The sequence below is a fragment of the Sus scrofa genome, chromosome 18, assembly GCF_000003025.6.
Source record: "Sus scrofa isolate TJ Tabasco breed Duroc chromosome 18, Sscrofa11.1, whole genome shotgun sequence".
Lineage (NCBI taxonomy): Eukaryota > Metazoa > Chordata > Mammalia > Artiodactyla > Suidae > Sus > Sus scrofa.
Window position 1 is genome coordinate 46,501,417 of NC_010460.4, and position 19,737 is coordinate 46,521,153.

General features: G+C 47.3%; 1 long non-coding RNA gene across 2 annotated transcripts in view; it reads left to right on the top strand.

The window, feature by feature from the left end:
• The window catches only part of LOC102164754, a 179,163-nt gene continuing 171,332 nt past the window's right edge, over positions 11,907 to 19,737 (top strand). Inside the window, exon 1 of one of the 2 annotated variants that reach the window (XR_002340475.1) lies at positions 11,907 to 12,689. This is a non-coding gene — a long non-coding RNA (uncharacterized LOC102164754). Of the gene's footprint in view, positions 12,690 to 14,143; positions 14,440 to 19,737 lie in introns of those variants that run through there. The other variant, XR_002340476.1, reaches the window with a different exon arrangement.

Consider the following 19,737-nt stretch of genomic DNA (forward strand, 5'->3'; position numbering starts at 1 on the left):
TCAAGGGGCTCTACTACCGGAAGTCATTTGACAAATCTCAGGCAGGCCTTTCCAATCTTTACTGCTCGGCAGAGCTTTGCAAATCTCTAAACACGCTGTAACCTTCTTCAAACAGTGCTCTAGACACACCTGAAGGTTGGGTTTTATTTTAGGGCCCGGCAAAATGGAAGTGGCCACCGCAGGGGCCCCCTCTGGGGTCGTGCCCGCCCCGCTTCCCGCGTCTTCCCCAGTCCTCACCTCCACCAGTAAACTGATTCCCGCGCATCCATCCGCCGCCTTCCTCCCACCCCCTCTAGCCCCAGGAGCCCTCCTGCTCCGGGCCGCTGACGACCTCGTGCTGGGGGATCACCCGGCGCTCAGGCGGCGGGCGGTCGGGAGAGAACCTCCGGGGAACCAAGCAGGACTGGCGGGGGTGTGGCGGGTGATTTATGACCCTGATCAACTTTTTAGGAAGCAGAAATTAACCTGAGGGGGATTAGGCTTGAGCTTTGAAGTTCACGGTTTTGTTTTCCTTCGACTCAGCCCTGCGATCAAATTGTTCTTGGTTCCTTCTAACCGCCTCCTCCGCCTCCTCTTTGGGTCTCACATCCCCCACCCCTATCCCTCAGCAGCCTTCCTGCACGGATTTTCGTAATTTCAAATACAAATATCGCCAGACCGGCGACTGAAGTGCCGATGACCTAGCCATTGAAGACAATATATCGTCACATCCCTGAATTCTTGGAATCTTGTTTTACGTTACATTTGAAACTGGTATTTATATTTGGAGGTCGGGAGTAGCAAATTTGTACTTTTTTTTTTTTTTTTTTTTTGCTCTTTTCAGTTTATTTCACCTTTGCGGACTAGTATTCCTCCACAGAGCAGAAGCGCAACCATAGGCAGGGTGGTCAGCGGCTCTGTGGGTGACCACTAACTTCTCAGCTTGTTCTCCAGGTACTGTGGCTTTGTAGATTCCTCCCTTAGTCGTCCTGAACATTCAAATCCAAACATGAAAGCCCTCCCTCACCGCCTGCACTCGTACCTTGGCCCCCTTTATTTCCATACACTCAGAGTCCCCTCCTCCGCAACTGCAGGTCTCCAAGGGGAATCTGTCTCCTGCGGTTCTTTCCCGCAGGCGCCTGCTGAAAAGGCAATTTCCTTGGGGGTGTGGTTGGGGCGAGAGAAAAACAGAAACCAGGATTGTTTGGGGCCTGAAACCATCCAAGTTTTATTGCATCCGCTACAAAGTCAACTAACTCTTAATGAGCATCCAAGCGTAAAAAGCCGGGGTTTACTCCGTGTTAAGGCGGGGGGTGGTTGTGTGTGTGTAATTCGCTTCTTTCTCTCGCAGCCAAAGGCTGTAACACCTCAAGAAGCTCTTCCCAACGTCAAGAATACAGATGCGAAAGTTGAAGGTGTCAGGTTTCAGCTCCCTGAGTGATCGAAGATCATTTGGCTACGAGGTCCTTCGAAGTTGGCCCTGTCTACAGCTTGTAATGAAAAGGATAATCTGTCTTGTAATAAAATACAGGATCCACACAAACAAACCCGGCATCCAACCGCCTTCCACTGCGCCTCACTGTTCCTTAATAAGCGCCACTGACAAATATTGCCATCCAGTTCCACCCGAAAAAGGGGAAGCAGTAGATCTTCCTTTTAATAACTTCCCAAAGTGTTACAAATAATAAAAGGGACGCATAAATCATCGCGCGGGCGGCTGAACGTGGACCAAGGAAGGATTTACTCCCCTCCATCCTGGACTTCCCACCGCGCTCTCATTGGCGGCTTCCTTGTAGCCCAGCCCCCAAATCCACCCTCTTATTGGTCCTTCGGACGGGGTGACGCACGGAAAGGGCGTGGGGTCGACAGGGGCCGCAGTCCGCCAATGCGCATGCGCATTATGGCGTGAGCGTGTGATTGACAGTAAGGGAGTGCGCGCGCGTGCGCGCGTGTGGGTATGTGCGTGCGTGTGTGTGCGTGTACCTGTGAATGTGTGGTGGTGGGGGTGATATTGGTGGCGATGAGTGCTCGAATTGAAGCTGTTTCTTCAGGTACCTTAGTCCTCTTTGCGGGCATTTTTTGCTGAGTCAGAAAGGCTGAAGTTACAGACCGTTCGCTCAAGGGCTCCGGAGACAAATCTGGAAGCGATTTGGGGTCTCCAGCAGAAGGCTAATTGGGGAGGGAGTAAAGAGAAGTAGAAGGCATGCATGTTTTACTGGGTCAGAAGAAGAGAGTCAAAAACCCTCAGGAAGCGATTTAATTTTATTACTTTGTTGATTTGTGTGTTTCTTGTAAAGCACACGTTATATCATGCTTCGTATCAAATCCAAGGCATCGTATGCACCGCACACGCCACTTCCTCTCGGATTGACACGGCCCGGTTCGGTCCCCCTGCAAGCAGTTACACACGCCTCTTAGCCTCCTGTAGTTATGCAAACCAGCAAATCTGAGCGAACTTTCAAAACCCAGAACAAGGTGGTAATCCTTAACTGGAAGAAAGAAAGAAAAAAAGAAGGGCGGGAGGAGGAGTAAAGAAAAAAGAAAAAAAAAGAGAAAATTTGAAATATGTAGCAACCACTAAAACAACAGTGTTAAAGACAAGATACCGAAGGAAAAATCCATTTGCTATTGAATGTAGCTTGAAATTAATTTCCCAATCCGGTCAAAGTTTTAGGAACAACTCCAGTTTCTTTTGATACTTGTTAACGCCTAGTACAAAATTCTTCAGAGGCGAGGGCTGGCTTCGTGGAGAAGAGAAATGTTTCTGCGTTGCCCTGTTGCATCCAAATTCTCGCTTTCGGGCAAGTTTCTTCTGCGTGTTCTGCTGAGCAGAAGGAGGCTGGAGAGTGTTTTCCTATTATAAAGTGTTAGGTCATTTGTTCGTGTTTGCACGTATTTTAGGGAGATAATAACGTCTTATAGCTCTCCACACATTTTAAATTACATTAGCCCTAGAAGAATTTTGTAGCTGGCAAATCAAAGCTTCGATTTTACGAATTCTGAAATTTAAAACTGGTAATTACCTCTTAGCAGGCCCTGAGTTTTTTTTTTTTTTTTCCTTTTGTTTTTTAGTTTGGGAGGTGTGGCGTGAGAGAGAAGAAATATGCAAATAAAAGTATTACAAAATCTCCATTCAAATACTATTCTGTCTGCGAGCGCTCGGTAAATACATAAAATGAGCAGAGTGTTGGAAATATGTCCTGTTAAAAGCAAAACAATTTTCTTTTAAATGTCCCCCTTGGTACATTTTTTTTCTTCTAAAGCAGCGCTTTCAGCCTGCCTAAGTATTGAAAGCCGTGTTTTTACACCATCATAGTAATTTTATTTAGAAATCCTTTGTTCACCTTTAATTTTAAAACTATAATTTACGACACGAAATTATTAGCATCGATATTCTTTTTGCGTTTCAATATGCTTTTTACTATTTATGGATATTTTAAAGCAGCAAACATTAAGGAAAATTATAAGCCTTGGGTAGATGCTTATTTTGGTTTAATCGAATGTCTTTGTCTTATTAGATAAATATACACTTAAATTTATTTTTAAATAACGAGCGAAATAATTCTTTTCTTTCGCCTTGCTGGAACAAACTGATTTTTCATTCTTCTCCGTCCGATTCTTTCCTGTACAGCTGCCACAATCGACTGACAGGCTCCAAGCAACCAGAGGACTAGTATGCAAATTTAAGATGATTGACACCTAGAGTAGAGACCAATCACGCTGGAGTAGGTTGCTGATTGGTTGACAACGATTTCACGTAAAACTGACGTTTTAAAAACCTAACATCCAATGAAAGCAATTCATGCAAATAAAGGAAGGAATCGAATTACTAGTTGCGGGAGAGATTTGAGCGCGCCCTCACGTGTTCAGTGGTGGATATTGCACAGACGCCTGCACAGTGCATAAATGCAGCAAAAATGTTCAACTCACACAACTCACCTTGACCTTTTCCAAACCTCTATGTCACTACAATATAAATTATCCATTAAAAAAAGAACAAGAGTTATGTCGTGCACATATATGATGGTTTAGCTTAGAAATCTATGTAATGTAACTTTCAACGCACAGCATTTCCTTCTCCATTCTTACCAACACAGCGAACTCTGATTTTAAATTAATCTTTGGAGAAAGGGGCTCTTTCCTTCCTTGATTTCAAAAGGACGAGATTTACAAAGCTTTTCCAGACACAGATGGTCGGTAAATTTAGTTTCTTCAGCGAGATTCCGCATGGAACCGCCAGATGGCATAAGGATCGCCTTACAATCTCAGTTTACCCTCCCCCCCCCACCTCGTAAGAAATTTAGAAAAATTGAACACCAAACACTTTTATATTTTATAGCTAAATGAAGTGAGAATGTACTAGCACTCTTAAGGAGCTACATATTACGAAAATAAGCTTTGCTGGTTGCTTTAATGTGAAACTACCTCCTGAGATTTTGCCCAAGAAAGTTTGCAAGTAAAATACGCATCCAGTGAAAGTGTTTGCAAAAACATTTCCTTCAGGCAAAGTGTGCACCGTAAGCACAGCTTCACGCGAGTTAAAAGTATAGGAGCAAAAAGGTTATTAAGAAGGGTAAGAAGTGTTGTGTGCAGGATTTCTTGGGATTAAAATGAGATCGAAGGTGAATCTAAACTCAGCAAGTGGTCTTCCCGGGAGCGGAGCTCGGTTGGACCAGTGGGGCCGAGGTCGGATCGAGCTGCAGTTAGAGCAGCGTGGCTTTTTAAAAAGATTCTTTTTGGGGTACTGATTACAGATAGGGAAGACTTTCCATTCACAAATCGCTGTAGTCGGAGGCGTCGCCTTTGTTTAGCCAACCCGGGGCGGTGGCTTTGGGGATAAGACCCTATAAAGTATAGACCTCGGCACCTCATGCCTTCTTTAGGAGTTTATCTGTTTTTCTGTTTGGGTTTAACAGGAAGAGAGGGGTTCATGTCGCCCATACTTGAAGGCCAGACTTAGAGCTCATGGTATTTGCACAGGGGAGAAGGGAAGAAAGGAGAAAATACCCAAGTAAAGTAACAAGCCCATTTAGAAGTTGGCGCCCTTTTCATGGGAAACATCATGTTTTCTCCACTTATTTATACAAGCGGGACAATTGTAGTTTCCTTTCCATCATTCTACCCTATAATCTTGCATTTTAGAATTACAGTCAACAGTTAAAAATAGGTCTTAAGCTGGCATTTTTATTTTAAAAAATATTTCTGAAAATAGCCATTACGCCATCACCTTACAAAAAGGCGGATTCATTTGGTTTGTTGCTTGTGCTTTGCTGACTTTTGTTTGGCCAGAAAGTAATGGTTAGGGTGCCCACGTGAACTCACGTCTTCCCTGGCATTCTAATTGTGGGTCATTGCCTAGCTAACGCCATCCTTAGTGTCGGCAGGAGGAGAATCTGTACGTTTTCACCCTTTCGCGTTTCTAGGGATCAGCTTCACAAGCTGTAGGTAGGAAAACGCATCACATCCAGCCGCATAAACGTACGAGAATTGAATAAAATTATATTTTACTTTAGAACTACCAGTTCGGATTTGTTGGTTCAAGTTGGACCATAGGTTTATTTTATGTCATTACTTGCACATCGCCCCGTCCCCCAAGCGAAGTACGATCAGAGAGCATCATACAGAGGCTAAAGAAAAATTTTTAAAAATATATTGAGGGCGCGCTTATTTTTCTTAGGTAGTTAAGAGAGAGGTAGGGAAAGGCAGAGGTAGTTGACAGCAATGTCAACTCAGGTCATTTGGAAGAGAACCTTAAGTTTCTAAGGACAGTCTCACTGATCTCTTTTGCTTTCTGTGCTGCAAAGGGAGCAAGTTGTGTTTAAGCAGAGGTGGGGCCTAGGGGCTCTCCCGGAGCTAGCAGCTCCATTCCCTAAATTCTGTGTCTAAGCCGGGCCAAAGTTGCGAATTTGGCGCCCACGTGCGACGGGACCGCAGCTTTCGGGTGCTGGGCTGGCCCGCGTGGAAAAGGCCCGGGGACTGCGTGGCGGGCGCGCGGGGCACCGGTCCCAGGGGAGAGGGATGCCCAGCTCTCCTTGGAGCTCAGTTCCTGGCGAAAAGGTGGTGGGGGGGGGCGGAGGCAGGAAGCAGTTTGGCCGCCTGTCCCCGCAGCCCAGCCGGCTCGGGAAGTTGAGGCCGGCGGTCCTCCCTGGCCCCTGGCCCCTTCCCCCTGCGCCGCCCCTGCCCGCGCTCCTCTCCCCTTTCAGGGCCTCTTCCGGGCTGAGCCTAGGGAGTCGGTTTCCCCGGTCGAAGTGATTTCGCTCGAGTCGGCCCGGCGCGGTTGTAAATCAATCCCCACCCCCCTGGCCGCCCTCCGGAGCCGGGGCGGGGGCTCCAGGACGCCGGGGGCGCCGGGCCCGGCTCGCGGCCACCCGAGGCCCGCGGCCGCAGCTGGATCGGCCGCCTCGGGCGCGGCGGCGGGGGTTAAAGGCAGTGAATCAATCAATCAGCCCACGCCGCCCTCCCCGAACCCCCGAGCACTGCCCGCTGGGCCTGCTTAGTGTCTCGCCCACCAGCCTGCCTGGGGTCTGGGAGGCCGGTCTGGGCCGCTGCGGGGTCCGGGGGCGCCGCCCGTTCCCACCAGGGGCCAAGGTGGCCTGAAAGCCGCCCCACACCGTTTCCCCCCCCCCACCCCCGGCAACGGAGGCAATTCAGGCCGACGACAACATTGTCGCGACCCTCGTCCCCTCGTTAGCTCATTCCCACCAATCCTCTAGCAGAATAAAGCCCACTCTTCAATCTTTCCCGCGGCTTGAACCCCCAAACTCTGTCATCCCCCAAAGAGCGGCGCGACCGGGGGTAGAGAGGTTAGGCCGTAGAAGACAAGGACCCAAGCCAGTCGCATTATCTCTCTGGGATTCATCTTCTCGTCTGTAAAATCAAAGGGATGTTTTAAGATCTGCATTTTTTCCCCCTATGTAGTTTTGATTGGAGTGGAGAAGCCCGAACCGTTTTGGCTGGATGGGTTTGAGGAAGTTCCCTTTCCCTCCAAGTATATAGTTCCTCCTTCCCCTCTCCCACACCGGAGTTGGCACCGGGGCGTCCCGGAGAGGGGCTCCAGCCGCCAAGGGAGGGACCCTTGAACCTTTGAGAGACTGAGCCCTTAGCCGTGTTCGTTTCGGAGACGCCACCAGGGGGCGATAGAGCCCAAGGATAGAGCCTCAAGGCCCTAGGAGCTCTTTCCAAAAGTTTGTCAAACTTGGAGTTGATTCTTTTTTCTGTTTGTGTGACTTGTAAATGGCGCAGAGCTATTTCTCTTAAGGTTCCATTTGGTCATCAACGCTGGATGCTGTACGAGGTTCATGGGGAATCAAGTACAAAAGCATTAATGAGGAACAGGCTGGCACACCCTCAAGACCCAGCGGCCCCGCAAAATGCAGTGACTGTGCAAAGCGCTAACGCTAACTTTGAACGCAAAACTCGGGTTCTGAGGCCATGCATACTTTAGTGGGCTCGCAGGCTCCGAGCAAGCAATGGAGGCAAAGGCCAAAAGGCATTGAAACAGCGAGGACACACACATCAGGTTCATGTTGGGATAGTGAATGGGGTGGGGGGAGGCTGATGGGGTGGGAGAATACAGAAGAAAGTAGTTGAGAGAGACATTCTCAGGTTGGGAGAGGAGGCGGAGATGGTTTAGGTTAGAGAGTCCCAGTGCAACGACCTTCCTAAGTTCTGGAAAGTTTCTATCTGCGTATGAAAGAGAAGAGCCACCCACACCCCTGCTCTCGCCTCCAAAGGCAGCGTGGATAGTTCTTTCATTTGTTTCCTGCGAAGGTTTTACAATGCGGATTACCCGGGTCTCAGAGGAAACTGGGACGTGTTAGCTGCACACAGCCAAAGGATCTTTAAGACGTGTTAGGCTGAACTATCCTCTTTTCCCATGTGGAAGCCTCTTGGATTGTGTTTTGCTTTCAAAGTCCATAAATGTTTTTATTAAACTATTTCTTTCTTGTGGCCCCTGTGCCTATAACGTACTTGCGGTGTATGTAAACGCTTCCATTTTGGTCCTCCTTTAGGGAAACTTTGTAACTCCGCAGTAAATATTTGCTCTAGGGTAAACGTTGGCAAGCAAGAGCCCAAGTCCAAAATCTGGTTTCACTGCATGTGTTTGTGTGCACGCGTTTATGTTTCAGCAGCGTCTGTGTATGTATCGGAAAGTTTGCGGGAGAGCTTGGTATTTCCATTCCCTTGCTGCACGTGGGGAGGTAATAGTGACAGTAATTAGATGATATTCTAAAACGAACCAATTCTCTCTCAGATTTGTTCTTCCTTGGGTCCTGCCCGTCCCCTTCCCTCCAATCATGTCAAGGAACCTTTCTCACAATGTCCCTCTTTTTTTAGTCTTGAAATTTATTTTTTTATATTATTAAAGTATAGTTGATTTACAATGTTTCACATTCCGTTGTATAACAAAGGGACCCCATCACACACAGTTCCCTGTGCCCTACAGTAGGATCCCATGGCCCATCCATTCCAAGTATAACAGTTTGCATCCAAAAAACCCCCCAAACGCCCATCCTTCCCACTCCCGCCTCTTCCCCCTCCCCCAGGAACCCCAAGTCTGATCTTCTTGGCCATGCTTTGTTTCTGTTTCTTGGGTTTTTTGTTTGTTTGTTTGTTTGTTTTTTCCTTAAAGTTCTGGGCCGGGGATGGAACCCGAGCCGCAGCTTTGTCCTGCGCCACAGCTGGACAACTGCCGGATCCTTAACCTGACCCGAGAATTTCCTGGAGGTATATTTTAGAGCGTTGTCTTTGCTTCCTAAATTCTGCCTTAATAAGAATGTAAAACAAACAAACAAATCGTGATCTTTATGGTTCTTTTCTTGTGTGTTGTTTTCTTTCCTTTAACGTTTTAATTTGGAAGCTGTGCCAAATTCCAGAGAGGGGCAAATGAAGATGGCACAGTAGCATGGCAGAGACGGAGTTAGGGATTCTCATTCCTGGAGGAAAATTTGAATTGAAGCTCTTTCTCTGTAAGGAAAGGGACTTTATAAGACATTGGGTCAGCCGAAGTTGATGAAAGAGAACTCCATGGAAAGTTATTTTGAAATATGAAAACTGTGAACAAGGCCTGCGTTTGAGTCATCTTTGAGGGAAGAATCAGGGGTGATTAACTCATGAACCTGGAGAAGGTGATGCAGTCTGTGGATTCCCAGGTTTTCCCGCTTCGGGGGCCGGGTGGGAGCCGTAGCTGAGGTCCACGCCCAGCCAAGAACCATTCTCTCCTTTCTTCCTCTCCCTTCTTTTTTTCTTTTAAACAATAGAAGCTAAAGGGAGAAGGCTATCACTAGTGGAAGAACAGAGCTCTGAGTGTGTGTGCACCTGAGTGTGTTTTTCCCTTCTGTCCTGGGGCGGAGGGGGAACTGGGATCACAGATTTGCCTTTTCTGAGAGCGCCCCCTTGTGGAAGAACAGAACTCTGCTTCTGGGTGACTGCGCACGGATGGTCTTTGCTGCTGGATTCTTTTTCCTCTTCTGCACCCCCTTGTCTCCACCGCCCCCCGCTCCCCCGCCCCACTGCAAATACAGCAGGTCCTCTGCTCCTCACGTTAACGGTCAGGATTTTATTTATACCGACGACTGCTGCAGAGAGAGCATGCAGCTCTGAGCAGAGAGGCAAGGCCTCCTAGTCCATGTTTGCTGGTCGGGGTGGGCTGGCCCTTAACGCTGGAGTAGCCTCTGGCCAGAAGGGCTTGCCATGAAGGCGGGCCACCTCCCCTTGCCGTGAAAACATGTCCCTGGAAAACATCATGTGGGGCTGAGTCACCCTCTAGAGGACCCGCTTTTCAGCGTTTGGTTTGGCAGTTCCGACAGATATAATCCTTCCTTTCGTATGTTCCCTGCCCTTGTGAAGGGCAGTCATTTTCAGTCTCCTCACGCCGGGGGTGCTTTGAGAGACGGCCACGAACCACCTGAAGTTCGCCTGAGGTTCCTCAGGCTCTGCTTTTGGGGACCTGGCAATATTTGAGGCTGTCACAGACGGGGACAGCAGCCTTTGAATGAATGAAGCGTTACACAGATGTGTGAGCGACCTGATGGGAACAGAGGCTGTCTGTTGCAGATGTTGGGGAGTCAAGAGAAATCTGAGCTATGTGTCCGTCTGAAGAAAGGCAAGACTTCCTTTAGGTACAGGTGGTGAGTGCCATGGTCCTTGACTTGGCCTCAGCTCATCCAAGCCTGGAAGTGCTGTAGTTATCTGACCCCTGAAAGTGTAATACAACTTAGACCAGGGGCAGGAGAAAACATTTTATGGGGCTGTAGATATAGCTTGGACAAGCAGTCTCTGCATATGTGTATCCCCAGTCTTTCTAAAAGGTGGGAGATGGAGAATTGAACCCCTTCTGCAGAATTTTTTTTTCTTTAGGTCATTTTAGTCTAATAGAAATATCATGTGAGCTCTGTAGGTAAATTTTTCATTGCCTAGAGGCCACATTTTAAAAAGTTAAAGGAAACAGGTGAGATTATATTGGAGCTGCAGCTGCACACCTATGCCACAGCCACGGCGACACAGGATCCCAGCCCAGCCAGATCCTTAACCCACTGACTGAGGCCAGGGATCAAACCTGCATCCTCATGGACACGATGTCAGGTTCTTAACCCACTGAGCTGCAGTGGGAACTCCTATGCTATTTTTTATTTAACTAAATATCTCCAAAATATTTTTTCAATGTATAATCAAAATAAAGTTATTGATGAGATATTTTGCATTCTCTCTTTTCCCCCCACATCTTCAATATCTGGTGGGTATTTATATTCATAGCACATCTCAATTCACATTTCAGGAGGTCTGGAGCTACATGTAGCTGGTGGTTACTGTATTGGACAGTGCAGTTCTAGAGAATTCCAGCTCTAGAAAGTCTGGACGCCTGTACAGAGTCAATAGAAGATTTGCTCCCACATTTCTGTTAAGGTCAACAACTTTTAAACATCAGAGAAAAGATGGAAGAAAATAGACTCTAAAGCAGAAATATATATTTTTTGGATTTTGTTGTTGTTGTCTTTTCTAGGGCTGCACCGGCAGCATGTGGAGGTTCCCAGGCTAGGGGTCTAATGGGAGCTGTAGCTGCCGGCCTACACCACAGCCACAGCAACGCGGGATCTGAGCCACATCTGCGACCTACACCACAGCTCATGGCAACGCCGGATCCTTAGCCCACTGAGTGAGGCCAGGGATCAAATCTACGTCCTCATGGTTCCCAGTTGGATTCATTAACCACTGAGCCACGACAGGAACTCCCAGAAATATATTTTTAACAGTGTCATTTTATTTTATTTTTTTCTTTTTTGGCCACACAGCAGCATATGGAGCTCCTGGGCCAGGGATCAGATCTGAGCCACAGCTATGGCAATGCCAGATCCTTAGCCCGCTATCTGGGGCCAGGAATCAAACCTGTATCCCAGGGCACCCAAGAGGCTGCCAGTCACCTTGTGCCAGTGGAAGCTCCAACAATGTCATTTTACAATGCGTTGAAGAGGAGAATCCTAGGTCCCAAGCCACGAATTAAGAAACATCTGGTATTGGAAAGAAGTAGGTGTTGCCTTTTAGGGAGTTTATACTATTTCAAAACATTTCTTTTTAATTATAAAATGAATTCCTGCTTGTTATGAAATACCTAGACCATAAAAAATATAGAAAATAATAAAAATCATCTAGATCTCAGGACCTGTATGACCACTGTTCAAAGTTTGAGGTATTGCTGTCCTTATATGCTGATTGTCCCCATAATTGTGATTATATTTCAAACACACTTGTCTCTCTGGCTTCAGACATTTCTGGGCCAGGGATTGAGTCCCAGCACAGCAGTGACAGCACTGAATCTTTAACTGCTAGGCCACGAGGGAACTCCCAGCTTTTATTCTTTCGATGTTATTTCAGAGCATTTCTATGGTGTTAAAAGCTCTTTGTAAGAGCAATTTTTAGTGCTGGGGTCCGTCATTGGGTGGCCGTAGGTTACTAAAGTTGGTGACTTTTGATAAGGTGAAGGTTGCAGTAGGCTTATTAAATGGGGACCAGGCCAGCTAGAGGACTTTAGGGGAAGGCAGCTCTGCCGCGGGGCCAGCTTCATCCGTCCTGCAGGAGCTTGTCTTCCATGACTGTAGCGGCCCAGGCCAGCTTTGCTTTATTTTCAGAGACTCGATGTGGGTATCTTAGAAAAGGATTGTCCTTCCTCGGGCCCGGTCATGCACCCAGTCAATCTAAGTGTGTGGTGACTCCTTTGACACCATTGGATGAGGACTTGAGGGTGAAAAGTAAAGGTTTCCAAAGAGATTCTGAATGGAAAACAGGACTATTCTGAAGAGACTCACGAACCCTTTTCTTTCTTGCTTGTGGAATCCATCCATGTCCTCAAAGAGAGCCCAGGACCCACTAGGTCTAGGTACCGGGCCACCTTCGGATTAGTTGCAGTTGGGTTTATTTTTGCTTCCCCCTTTGGCCCTCTTTCCCACCATTTGTCATTTTCGCAGGCTTTCATGACATACATCTTGTGGAATGTTGGCTATGCACAGAGCGTGAAGGATTCAAACGCTCCCATTTCAGGCAGATTGGCCAACGAAAGCAGCGGAGGTTGGTGGAGATCGGGGAGATATGTCTGGAAGAGGCAGGGGTAGAGGAAGCCTGGAAAGAACACAGGATGTATGAAAACGACAGCTTTGAGGCTGCTCCACCTCTGCAAGTTTAGCCAAGGGTGATTGCAATTGGCTGATGATCGCCAGGTAATAATAAAGTCCACTGGAAGCTGCACCTTGAGGAGCTGTCATGATGGGTTTTTGCTATCTCCATGCAGAAGCTCGTGGACTCTCTCCAGCCATAATTTGCTTCTCTTGACACAATCCTGGTTCAGGGCAGTGTCGGGACGTGGTAGATGTCTTATCGGGGAATTCAGACCCTTGTCTTGAAGGAAATCTCAGGCCTGTATTTCTGGGGCCAGTCTATTCTCTCCCGAAGCCTGGCTCCCCAAGCTTCCAAAGCCCAGTTGGGCTGGAGCTGGGGGCGGGGGGGTGTCTGACAACTTTCTCTTTGGCCTCGCACCTTCTGTCACAAAAAAGGCTTTTTTCCTGACATGTTGAAGAATCTGAGGGCGCACAAAGGGCTGGGGGGGGGGATTTCATTAAATTGGCAAATATTAATACAAGTTTACTTAAAACTGGTGGCTCTCGTCGCTCTCAATCTGGCTGAGTTTATACTTTTTTTTTTTTTTTTTTTCCTCCCTCTGGAGCTCCTTTGGGCCCAAGCAATTCAGGGCAAGGAGTTTGAAGGGTATTTTGTTTCTGGAGTGGGCAGTCTGTAAAATAGTGGACCTTTTAACATCGCACTGACAGACACTTTCAGGGCTAATATAAGTGATGTATTCATAGACGCTTAAGCAAAATAGCTTTCCAAAGGGGAGAAAAACTTGTCTTTTCACCTAAGCATTGACCGATTTGTGGTTTGGATGCTTACACGAGATATTAAACAGACTCAATGGAAAAGGTTTGTTCGCCTCAAGTTCGCCTTTCCCTCATCTTGTAATTGTTGGCTGCGAGTCAAAATTTTGTCCGTTTCCCCTGCACTCCTTGGGTCGAGGCCAGGGCCATGGGCTTGCTCTCTCCATGGTGTTGACAGAGTGTTTCTCAGCTGTACCAAAGGCCACAGATTTTATGTCAGACTTCAAGATGCACAGCTTGATAAACATGTCTGCTTCTGGCGATTGGCAGCATTCTTTCTGGAAAAGAAAACAAAAATTGTTTTACATAAATAGGGAAAGGGGTATGAATAGCATAGAATAACACCGCTTGGAAGGTGTGCCTGAGTCCCGAGCTTTTTCGCCGTATGTTTTGCTCTTGAGCTCGATTTACTTTTGAATTCTCTGTTCACCCCACTACCTTCGGATGGCTTTCAGCAGCCAGATGTGTCTGGTTCTGGGATGAACAAACAAATCAACAACTGATTTGTTTGGCAAGTTGGAGGGTTGTAAATAACTCCAGGGTGGTGTTTCGCAAAAGTGTCTTGGCTTTACGTCGATATTTTCTTTTTCATGCTGGATGAAAAGGCACGAAAACACTTTTCACTCACTGTGGTTTAAAGAAACAGCGCGGTGCTCCATTTCTCTGAGGTTTCCTAATTGGTTGCTTGTTTGTTCTTTTTTTTTTTTTTTTTTTTTTTTAAACATTCACTTCTTTCCCTTGGCCAGGGGTCAGACCACTAAAGCTGGGTAGGGGATCAGCTCGAGGGTATGACACAGCCCTCAGCTCTGTGTAAAAAGCTCACCTTTTAGGGTGGCAGCCAGTTGGTTACTGACCCCCCAAAAGGAGGACTGGCTCACTTCTTCTGACAACTTCTGATAATCAGAGGGGATTCTAAGCTTTCCTTCTGGACTTCAATGTCTCCTGGGGGGAAAAGGAAGAAGGAAAAATACACCCTGATCGGTGGCACTCTTTTGCTAAAGCCGCTTTGCCATGGAGCAGATGTCTTGGCAGCCTGCAGGTAATGCTGGCTTTCAGGTCGAACCTCTTTTTGGAAGATGGATGGGTGGCCGAGGCAAACCCTGTGTGGACATGCGGTTCAGGGCCAGTCTCTCTGATAGATGCAGCTCACCCAGATGCCGCCTGCTGAAAGATGTGGGCTGTTGGGTCTCTTGGGGACGATGGCTCATAGGTGATTCCTCAGTGGCGCTTAATGTTAACCACCCCTCCCCCAGAACCTCCTGAAAAGCCCCGCACCAGACCCCAATGTCATTGCATGCCTGTGATTAAACGCCAGCTCCCAGAACAGCCCGGGGACAGAGAGGGTCATCAGTCATGGGTCTGAGAGGGGCTTCAAGGCCCAGGGTAACATCTTATTCATTAGCAGTGTCGGTGGAAGAACTGTGAGTCTGTCTGTTGGTTGGAAGCCCTTTATCTGACACCTCTCCAGGGTCCATGCAGAAGCTCCTGGCTGCTGGAATGTTCTTTTTGTTTGATGAGTGTGTGTATGTGTGGGGGGGTGTTAACAACTGATATTAGTATCTTATCATCTAGCAGAGCTGGTTCGAGGTGAAACAGGTCATCAGTCTTCATCAGCTTTAGTTAGAGAGCTGCATCAAAGCTCAAAACAGTTGAGTCCGAGACATGGTAATTCATACCTACATACAGAGAGATAGACACATATGTGTATTTGTATATACATGCATGTCTATGCTGTTGTTTTTTGATGTTTTAGGATGAGCTCGGAATCCAGGGCAGCTTCTGTCACATCTTAAATAGGACTTGTGTTCTGTCTGTGGGAGGAGATTCCTAACCTGGGGCCAGGCTCAGTGGTCCACGGCTGGGCCTTAGCGAGGGCTGGGAATTCCCGCAATCTTAATCAAAGTTTTGCATTGGGAGCTAAGTTACTCAGCCTCTCCAAGCTTTTTCAGTCATCCGTAAGATGACTCATTGGGCTAGTGTGCGATGACTGAATGAGACAATGCATGTAAAGAAATGAATACAATGCCTGGCTCCAAAGTGTTCTCTAAATATTCGGTGTTATTGTTACACTTATTGTGGTTATTATGATGTGCCTATGAAAAGGAGCAAGACCCTACATGGCCTTCCTAGGACAGGAGCCCCCCCACCAGCCCACCAAGCCCTCTGTCTGCCTCTTTTCTGTAAAAAAACTTAGCCAAAGAATAAACGGAATCCGAGCAGTGTGAAAATGCAAAAGCCAAGGAAAACAGTCAAATAAGACCAAATAACAATAGTTTAGTCATTAAATAAAGTCAAGGACCTTTAGTTCCTCCTCAAGGGCTGCAGATAATATTCAGAGCCATACCCTCCGACTGCTTTTGTAGATACTGAAACCCCCTCCAGGTAGGAGACGTTAACTGCCTGATGACTGGACTGTAGTCGTGATAAAAGCTGCTGCAATTCTGAGAACTGGCCTCCAAGAAATGGGAACAACCCACCTCTGGCGTTGAAAATTACTTGTATTTAACACAATCAGATGACACTTGATCAGGCCACTGCAAGAGTCACTTCAGGATGACTGTCAGGGCTGACTGTGCTGTTTCTGCATGTAGCCCCCTCCCTCTGCCTACACACCCCTGAAATTCTTCTTTAAAAGCTTTTTTCCATAGACTGTCAGGGGGGAGTCAGCCTTTGGACATGAGTCCACCCACTCCCCCAATGGCTGGCCTCTGCAATACAGCAAACTCCTTTTCTACCAAACTTGCCTCTCAGGTATTGGCTTTTGAGTGGCGAGGAGCTGGACCTGAGTTTGGTAACACACATGTGAATTTTAATTGGATATAAGTGCCATAGATTTTTATTAGATTTTCAGAGGGAGCTTTGAAACAAACAGGTTAAGCATCCCTATTCTCGCTAGAGCTTCTGAGAATAAATCTTTGACAGAGTCAAACTCGCTTTGTCAGAAGTGCAAGGCGAAGACGTGACTTGTGAGGCTAACCAATCTGGGGAAATTCCTACGGTTCCCCCAAAGCAGGAAGACTGTGCTAAAATTTTATGTCACTGCTGTTTTTCTTCCACGTTCTACTAGTTAAAAAAAATTTTTTTTCTTCATCTCCCCACCTTTTTTCTCTGAATAAAATCCATGGGGCATAGACATCTGTTTTGTATGTAAACAAAGCCTGTTTTCCCATATCTTGGTCTCTTTTGGTGTCTTGCTAATAATGATAATAATAATAGTAATAAGAAGAACACATTTTTATCACTTAGGCTCATTTCATAATTACAAAATACAAATTTCAACTCTAACCAGCAGCTTTTCCTGCGATAGAAGTAAAGCTTGTTATTTCGACTTTACAGATTTGCAAACTGAGCCAGAGGAGGCCATGTTTTCTCTCCATGGAAAAAGTCAGAAATAGCTCCTCTCAATTGAGGTGATGCCAAACCCATGTGCCAGGTAAAACAGCACAAAGGGGCCTTCCTGTAGTCCAGGGGTCCCAGGAATCTGCTGACCCACAAACTCTTAGGGGGCGGACGTGTCTCCCTCCCATTGTCTGCAGACCGTGCAGACGCGGCTGAATGGGCGAAACTGTGCTCCTGATAATTGCCAGGACTGGTCACAGAGCGATGAAGACCAAGAGCTGCGAAGGTTACGGAACACCAAATTATGCGTAGTAAAAATAGACCGTCAAGTCCTTCACCTAAAAATTAACTGCTTGAGGAAAGATATGGTTATAAAGTTAAACGGCACAATTTCATGTGTGGAATTGGCTGTCCCATCTTATATTTAAAATGGACCTTGGGACATAATTACCTCTCCACAAAGCCAATTTCTAAATGGGAACCATTCCTCTGGCTGGCTGTCCTTTCCACTTCTTGGGGCTCCTGTGGAATAGCACTCTTCAGGGACCGGGGAGTCGGCGTCAGAGCACACTTCCTCGGTGAAAGCCCCCCTGGAAATGGCCTCATTCGTCCTTAGCGCTTCTCATCTGGAGGCAGTGAGCCAGCTTTCCGTCCTATGGAACTGGGCGGGAACTGCTGGAGAAGGCTGTTCTGGGGCATGAGAGACGGACCCTGTGTGCAGAGGGGCCCCTGCTGGAGCTCCCGAGGGGGAGACCAGAGGGACCCCTGTCTAGACAACTCCCTTGGCCTCCCCCGTCTCTTCCAGGTGACTCTAGAGCCCAGTGTTCTTCTGAATGAAGGATCCTGTTGTGTGCCAGCAAGATGCTAATTCAGGATCATTTTGCAAATGACATTCCACTTCTTTGTGGGCAATGACATTGTTTCTGGAATTCGTTTCATCAAGGCTTCCTTGTTCCCACAGCTCTTCATTAGCCCCATAGAAAAGTCTGACTTTGATTTTATCAGAAATTTTCTTGTTACCAAGGAAGCGAAAGTCTTGTGTTCTAATCTTTATTTATTGATTTTGTCTGTATAGGGCCACATCTGCGGCACATGTAAGTTCCCAGGCTAGGGGGTCAAATCAGAGTTGAAACTGCTGACCTACATTTGTTCAGCCACAGCAAGGTGAGATCCGACTCACATCTGCGACCTGCACCACAGCTCCCGGCAACACCAGATCCACTGAGCGGTGCCAGGGATCGAACCTGTGTCCTCATGGTTACTAGTCGTGTTTGTTATTGCTGAGCCACGATAGGAACTCCTTGTGTTCTAATCTCAATTGGAAGGGAAGTCTCCTGCAGTAACATGAAGACGGAGAATGCCAAGTATCTGTGTGATGCTGGTCCCTTGAGTTCCAGAGACAGAGGCAGGAACCGCTTTGTTCATGTCACATTTGTCCAGCGCCACTTCCTTTGAGACAATGGTCTGAGTGTTGTGGGGACCATAAGGACGGAGGGGGCTTGGATCTTGCTCTGGAGGATGCAGACGAGGTGGAGGGAATGGGGCACATGCCTATCAAAGACAAGGTGTACTGGGGAGGGGCAGAAGGATTCCCATGCCAGCTCAGAGGCAAGAGAGATTGTTTCTAGCTTTCAGATGGGGCAAGACTTCTTGGAGGAGGCAGCATTGAACTAGGTGAATACTGTGGGCAGATCCAGAAAAGACGAAATAAAGTCAGGAGGAGATTTTGACTTTCTGTTCACTGAAAACATAATTCTAGCTACGTATAATCTTACGGAAATTAGGGTTGAATGATATGATCAGAATGGACCGTTCGTTCAACTTCCAACTTTAGATTCTTTTGCACAAGCCATGGGATCTAAAAGCGAGAAAGTGTAAGAAAAAAAAAAAAATCCAAGAAAAAAGAGCAAGGCATCATGGGCTTTATGGACCATCAAGGGCGTCTCTTCACGCTGGAGTAATTTGTCAGGTCATCGTGCCAGTTAAATATAGTCTCTGGAGTGGAAAAACATGACCGAGCTTTCAAAGTGCTCCATTTCCATATGGCTGTCATGTGGTCGTTACCTGTTTACAGAAGAAATCTCAGCAGAGTAAGGCAATCACCCTTTCCCGGAAAGCAAGAAGGATGCCTTTCCTGGCACCCTTAATAGAACCTCTGTGAGCCTGGCCACCCCCTCTTCTCAGTGGACTGCAAACGGTGGAGGGTAACAACCCCGTCTTTGGGGCAGGAATAATTAATGGCATAAGTGTAAGTTTGTGGCTTGTGAGCAGCCAGGGTGAAATTGCTTGTCCATTTCAGCTTTTGCCTAAACCGCCGGGACACTTACTTCCTGAGTCAATGGTGATCCCGCAACGCTAACAAAAGACCCCCATTGATCACTGCCCTCTAGTAATTGCTGCCAGTGTGAGGCTGTCCCTCACAACTTGCTGACATCTCCTGACAATTTAAATACGGCCCATTCTAAGGGCCCGAAGCCATCATCACACACGCAGGGCGAGGGATGAAAAGGCAAAAGTGAACTTTTCCAGCAAAGTCAAGCTGGAAGGTTGAGTGCGAAAATGCGTCTCCAGTGATGACATTTTAACTGTATTAGGAGTGTTTTCAGCGGAGCCTGCAGGTCCTCCCGCTTGTGCTGACGCTCAGGAGTCAGGCGACTGTCTGTAAATGAGAGCTCGGGGCCGGTGATGGATCCAATAGCACGTGGGAACATCTCCTTCTAGATGAAACAAAGGTGTGTTGGGAACCACCCAGAAGGAAGGGTCTCATTCCACGGGTCTGGGTGGAAGGTGGCAGCCATTCATCTGGACTCACACTCAGCCCACTGTCACGAGGGCTCAGCAAACTGGCCTGGGGCCAAATCCAGCCCAGTGCCTGTTGTCAATAAAGTTTTATTGGAACACAGCCATGCCCATTTGTTTACATCTTGTTTAGGGCTGCTTTTGCTCTTAAGGGGCAGAGTTGAGTAGTTGCCACAGAGACCGTAAGACCTGCAAAGCT